The 6246-nt window shown below is 42.1% G+C and overlaps 1 long non-coding RNA gene across 1 annotated transcript; it reads right to left on the bottom strand.

Moving 5' to 3' along the window:
• Nucleotides 1-503: 503 nt before the first annotated feature.
• LOC106953486 (uncharacterized) lies at nucleotides 504-3905 on the bottom strand. The gene is made up of 3 exons (XR_001426204.1): nucleotides 3767-3905; nucleotides 1005-1260; nucleotides 504-885 (listed from the first exon to the last, which is right to left on the bottom strand). It is a non-coding gene; the product is annotated as an uncharacterized LOC106953486 (long non-coding RNA).
• Nucleotides 3906-6246: the final 2341 nt, after the last annotated feature.

The raw sequence follows: 6246 nt of genomic DNA, 5'->3' as shown, positions 1-6246 counted from the left end.
TGAACCGTTTCTGTTTTGCTGCTTGTGTTTTACATCACGAGGTTATTACCACGGACCAACTCAAACTCTAAAATTGCGATAGCCAGCGAAGGGAACACTACGCTAACAGGTTGCAACGAACCGAAAACTTTGCTTCATGACACTCTCTCTTCTCTGTAAACAACTACAGATGCTCAGAGTTGCTCCAGGTCTGTGTCACATGTTGACTCTACAGCGACTGTCTTCTGATTCTGTTGACCTTAAAATTTCTCAGACTGCCATCTGCGCTACAGGTTCAGGAGACCAGCTCATTGTTCCGTGATACTTTGCTAAAAAGGCAGCAAATGTCCCAGCCTGGGAAAACTTAAGATACTCAAGCCTGGCTTTAGAAAGATGCTGATGCTGCTCATACTGGTCTGCATCTGAGAAAAGAGAGAGAGAGCAGGAACTCTTCCTGACAGAAGATAAATGCAGAAGAGACGCATGATGGTTTGACCCATGATTAAGCTACCAGTTGGAAGCACTTAGAGCAGGACAGATATTTTATACAAGTCATTTCGGCAGCGCCAACTCAAGCCAGCAGTAATGATGAGTTGCAGTGCAAACCGCACGGTGGACGCTACATTACCGGCAGGATCCACACAGACCTCTGGCTGTCTTTGTGGAGAAACACCTTACTATTACGCTGATTTTTCTGGTCGAAACAAACATCTTTTTCTTTTTTTTTCCAGACGCTAAAAGACCGTTGTAGGGCAGCAGTGATGCATTTGTCTTATCATATAAAAACCCCAGCATCGTTGACTTTGTCCACCTACTGGGGGGCATTAGTCGTCTTTAGTTAATTTTCTCCTCCTTATCCTTTATATGTTTAAGTGGATTCTGCTTCATGTTGACAGCTTTTCTCTGCTAAAAAATAATAATAATAAAAAAAAAGTTGAATTACTGAGCAAGAGGGGGGAAAAAAGAGAGACCAAATAACAGCTCTGAGAATGTTTGGATTGTGAAACCAGAACATTAGTACAAACCATAATGGCTGGCCCAAAGAGCCCAGTGCCTCTCCAGAACTTCACTCTCACAGGCAATGATGTAACGCCAGCCATTTCACATGAAGCATTTACTTGTTGCACTATTCAAAGTCTATTTATACCGTCTTCGTTCACTCAAAATAAAGCAGCTTATGTTAGGCTGATGTCCTTTAAATAGCCTGTTTGTTTAAGCTGGATGAATTAGAATACAACTTGCCCAAAGCAATTCTGGAAAATTTTAATGTGCCTATAATGCCTGCAGAGTAGAAAAGAAAAAAGATGTTATTTAGTTCGTGAAATGATGAGAGACAGCGCTGCAAAGTGTGTTTGTCACAATGCTTTGCACTTGGATAAACATGGAGGGAACGTGGTTAGAAATTAAAACAGTGTTTTGCAAAAGAATCCATAATCCCTGAACATTTTGTCATTTCATCACGTTGCAACCACAAACTTCAAAGTGTTCATTAGGATTTTATGTGATAGACAACGTTAACTGTTGTGAAGAAGAATATATATTCTGTAAGAAAAGAGGATGTTTTTTAATACAGTTTTTAATGTCCTGTGTGTGCATTCTAAGCTGGGAGTTGCCAAAGTTTAACTGTAGTTTCATAATGACAACAAAGATGCCCATAGCTCATAATGATTGTCTGTTCTGTGTTAACAGCTGGATGGAGGAAGGCAGAGAGTACTGGCAGCAGAAGAGGCGGCATTCTGGGAGGAAGGCATCTATGAGGGGGTGTCAGGATGGATGTTGGTGGGGTGGAGACCCCAAGTTCCCCCAACCAGGAGCTCAGTGACCTCAGGTCTACACTACAGGAGAGGCGTGGGGCCTTCAGCACAGCGCAATGTTGGATCATGTTTGGACAAAAAAACACCGCCAGATGGTCCAGAAGTGGACAATCATTTTTTGTGTGGAAACAGTAAAAAAAAATAAAATAAAAAATGAAATAAAGAAAAAAAAAATTCTGTGCCTCTTTTATGTTCCTCACATATGAACATGTCGTATATAAGCAATGTCATATGACTATATTTTAATACAGCATTAAAAATATTAATGATTGGGGCGGGGTTTATTTATAAAGACATATGTGCTGTCCAATGGGGACACATCCATTAACCAATCACGTGTCAGTGATGAATTGTGATGTCATTTTGTTTCATCCAATGACTGAGAATCCACGTTGGCGTGCTGAAGCGCCTTTGCATATGCTAGACTATAAGTATGCTAAGTAGAGTCGCTAACACCTCCCGCCAGCCCACTCCCCCGCACCTCCACCCCCCCGCTTATGGGACTCCGCAATCGACAATATTCGACTCCCGTAAGTGACAATGCGCTTCCACTGCTAGCTGTCGGTTGCTGTCGCTAGCGTCAGTGTACAAACAGTGTCAAACCACCACTTTTCATGCCGTTTTCAAATTATTTTTTCTCGTACATTATTATTGAGTTCCTTTATATTTGATACCACCAAATAAAAGTGCAGCCACTAGCAGTCACTTCGTTGATAAGTTGAGTTCACCTTTATATGTACTGGGAGATTAGTCAACAGAGATCCACAGTTTAAAAGGGAGAGTCTGTTGACACCATCATTTTATGTAAAGGCAACAAAAAGAAATAAGATTTGTTATTTGTCATAAGGCATAAAGGGAATGAGGGAAACACAAGGAAGAAGTTCCTCTTGTCTGTACGGACAAAAACTAAGCTGAAAGAATGATAACTCAACATTTTACCCTGAATATACTTTCCTCACTGGAAGGATGGCAGCATCATACTGTGGGCATGCATTCTTACTGGAGGAAGAAAGAAGTCAGTCGCAGTTAAATGGAAAATGGACGAAGCTGAAAACAGGCGGTTCCTGGAAGAAAACCTGAGAGAGGTGTCGAAAACCTGAGCCTGTGACAGAGTTTAACCTCCCAACAGGACGTCCATCACGGGAGCTACAACAGAAGAGTTCAGTTTAGAGCGGAAACATTTTAGAACATCACCATCAAAGACCAAAGCAAGACTTGACATTATTCATCGGTGTTATAAAACATGATCAATTTTGCAAGGAAAAAACAAGCAAGAATAAGCAAAACTGGTCTAGATATATTCCAAAAGAATATGCAGCAATTGAGTATGAGCAAACAGTGGATCAACAAAGTGTACTTATGTAAAATGCCCACGATGCCCTTCCCCTTTAAGTTCTGTTTGTAAAGACTTTTGATAACTTTTTGTGCATTTTCTTCCACTTTGCAATTATCCACTACTTTGTGCTGCTTGGTCACATAAAATCCCAATAAAATAAAATTTAAAAAAAAAATCAGACAAACGTTTTTTATTTGCAGTGTGACAAAAATATGAAAAGACCCAGGAGCCACGACTGCTTCTCCAAGGCGCTTCAGACGAGACATATTTTACTGGCTGGTACAACCTGTGCCATCCAGGAGAGAGACTTTAACTACTACTAATCCGCGTACGACTGTCCGGGTGTGTGGGACACGTGTGCTTGCGGTGCTAACCAGGCCTCAGCGCATACTATGCAGCAGAATAAACAAGTCTGTCTGTGTTCACAGGCTGCTATTAAAGCCATATAAAAGTACACACACACACAAATGCAATAACAGCACACGTCATGGCCCTCAGCGGCTCTGTGTCTCTCAGCATGGGTTTGACAACAGCTGACCTAAACTATCTACGTCTTGCATCTCTGCACAGATATATAGGAAGACATAAAACATTTGGCACGAGCTTAGCTGCACAGGCACAGAGCAGCAGGGCTTACCTCGATGAAACCGCATACGATAAATACAGCGTAATAACATGCTGCTGCGTCTAACAGCCGTCCTTCACCGTCCCGCTTCAGCAAAGCTGTCTTCACGACGCAGTTGCCATGTATCATCTACCGCTGCAGAGTACGTCGACTGGAATCACTTTTTTTTTGTTGTTGTTTTTTTTATTTTTTTAAATCTCCTGGAGGCTCCATCTCGTCAGACGTGAAATATCAGATATAAAACCGCGTCACGTCAAAACCCGTAAAGAGAAGTTTTACAGCCAATAGGCAGAGGGGGGAAAAAAACCCACCGTGGCCCAGAATGAAGCCGAGACATTGTAAATCAGAGACTAATGTTACCTATGTGGAGGTTTCAGTTATGGATTTATTCAGTCCTACTGATCCCAACTGAGCGTATCTTTACTGCTGTTTTAGTGGTATGGCAGTTTTTGTGCTTGTGCTTGCTCCATAAATTAACATAATGTGAGTGAGTGGTTGCGTGGATCTACGCTCGATGCACATGATCGCCTTTGTTTCTCAGTTTGTCTATGTGCATTTCCATGTGCGCTCCATAGACTTCATGTGCTGTCCACAATGGTTTATGACCAGCTTTTGCCCTCTGCTGGTGCAATTTAAGAAGCACTGTTTTTTGTCATAGTTTAGAACCGTATATTTTTTGGGGGTATTTTTTTGCCTCTAAAGCAATTTAACTCACACCCATTAATTACTCAGACATAAGACATTTCCTAAAGTTCCCCCTTGGGCTTGTTACAACCAGATAGCCCGACACGTAGCGGCGCCAAATTGTGAACAGGAAGGAAAAGGATTAATTGCAGATGGGAGAATCTGTTGACAGTCATTAGTCAGGCACACCAAGAATGAGGCCTTTATGGAAAAGTGGGAAGAATGGCAAATGGACCGAACTTACATGGCGCTTTTCCAGTCTCTTTGGCCACCCAAAGAACTTTACACTAGAGCCACATTCACCTGCTTTCACTCCCAAACACTCACATTTACACACCACCTGTAGGAAGAAGGTCAGCTGCCACAACCGTCTCAACTACAACAACAGCAGGGAAACAAGTAGGCAAGAGTTGGAGCCTGACCGTGCTGATTCACAAGAAAGAAAACATTTGCTGAACAATAGGTTTGGTTTGGTTTGGTTTTGTTAAAAATGACCAATTGCTAAGGGTATATATTGTTAACAAAACAAGTCATTTAGATCAACATTACCAAGCAGGGTCACCACTTGATTATCAGGTGTGACGCCAGTGTTGCTAATGTTTGTTTATTGTAAAATGTGATTCTTGATCTGACCCCGCCAGGTTATTATTGTAAATAAAAATTTGTTCTTGAAGAAAGGTTAAATAAAGTAAAAATAAATACAATGCCAAGTAGTCCAGTCCCAGTTATTTTCTATAAATACCTGCCTTTTAAGGCTTAGGTGCTAAAATAACAACAGATGAAGGGACTACAGCAAAGAACCAAACTACGGATATTTAGAGACTTTGGTACTACCAGCCAGACGCAACAAAACCAACTTTGTTTCAACAAATTGATTCTCAAAAAGGAATCAAGTCAAGAGTTGAGAAGATGTGACACAAAAGACAAGAATGACAGAATCAGCTATATTAGATGAGACTGTCTGCACAGAAGAGTGATTTGACGTTGATTTTAGCATTCGGATAATAGGCATATTCTTGCTGTACAATTGAGAAAAACGATTCTGATGGAGACTTGAGATGCGCGCCATCCTTCAAGTTAAGCACTGGCTACACGTCAGATGAATTCTTACTAATGTAGATAGTAAACCCAACAGATTGGTGAAGTGCCATAAGTCCCACGCATTTCCCATGCTAGCTCACACCAAGCAGTGAGTTCCACCTCTCTGTCTCACCACTCTCCTTTTCATTCTCTCTCTCTTCCCTCTCTCTGTCTCTCGTTTTCATCCTGCCATGTCCTCTTCCCATCTCCTTTTCATTCTGGCTTCCGTCGTGCACCACTGTCATTATCGCCACTTTGTTTTTAGCTCATTTTCAGCCTGACCTCATCTCTGGAGGACGACAATTATCAAACGGGGACATTGTGTTTTAACATTGATTTTGCGGTCAGCGACTCGCTCACGTTTGACGGTCGTTTTTGTTCTCTGCAGTGAAACTTGCCAAGTCCCAAATGCTCACCCCACCCCCATCCCGCCTGCCCCCAAAACCACACCATCCAAACTCGCTCCCTGAACCCCAACGTATACCCCCCAGTCCAATCTGAGAAGAGGGGGGCTTAAGAGTGATCACATAAACGGATCATGGACCAACATGTCAGTGCTGCTCTAGATGTCAAAGGAGAGTTTTGGGTAAGGTGTAGCGTACAAGTAGTCTGGCAGTGCAAAGGGGCAAAAGCATGTGAGTAATGCCAGGTTGTTATGGGCAGTAAGGTGACTGATGAGCAGCTACATTCTGGTTTTATTCATGTGACCTGCTTTGAGAAGGATGTTG

The sequence above is a fragment of the Poecilia latipinna genome, unplaced genomic scaffold (assembly GCF_001443285.1).
Source record: "Poecilia latipinna isolate Pla-1442-1.1 unplaced genomic scaffold, P_latipinna-1.0 Scaffold584, whole genome shotgun sequence".
Taxonomy (NCBI): Eukaryota; Metazoa; Chordata; class Actinopteri; order Cyprinodontiformes; family Poeciliidae; genus Poecilia; species Poecilia latipinna.
Note: the sequence above shows the minus strand (reverse complement) of the source record. Positions and strands in the feature narration are given on the sequence as shown.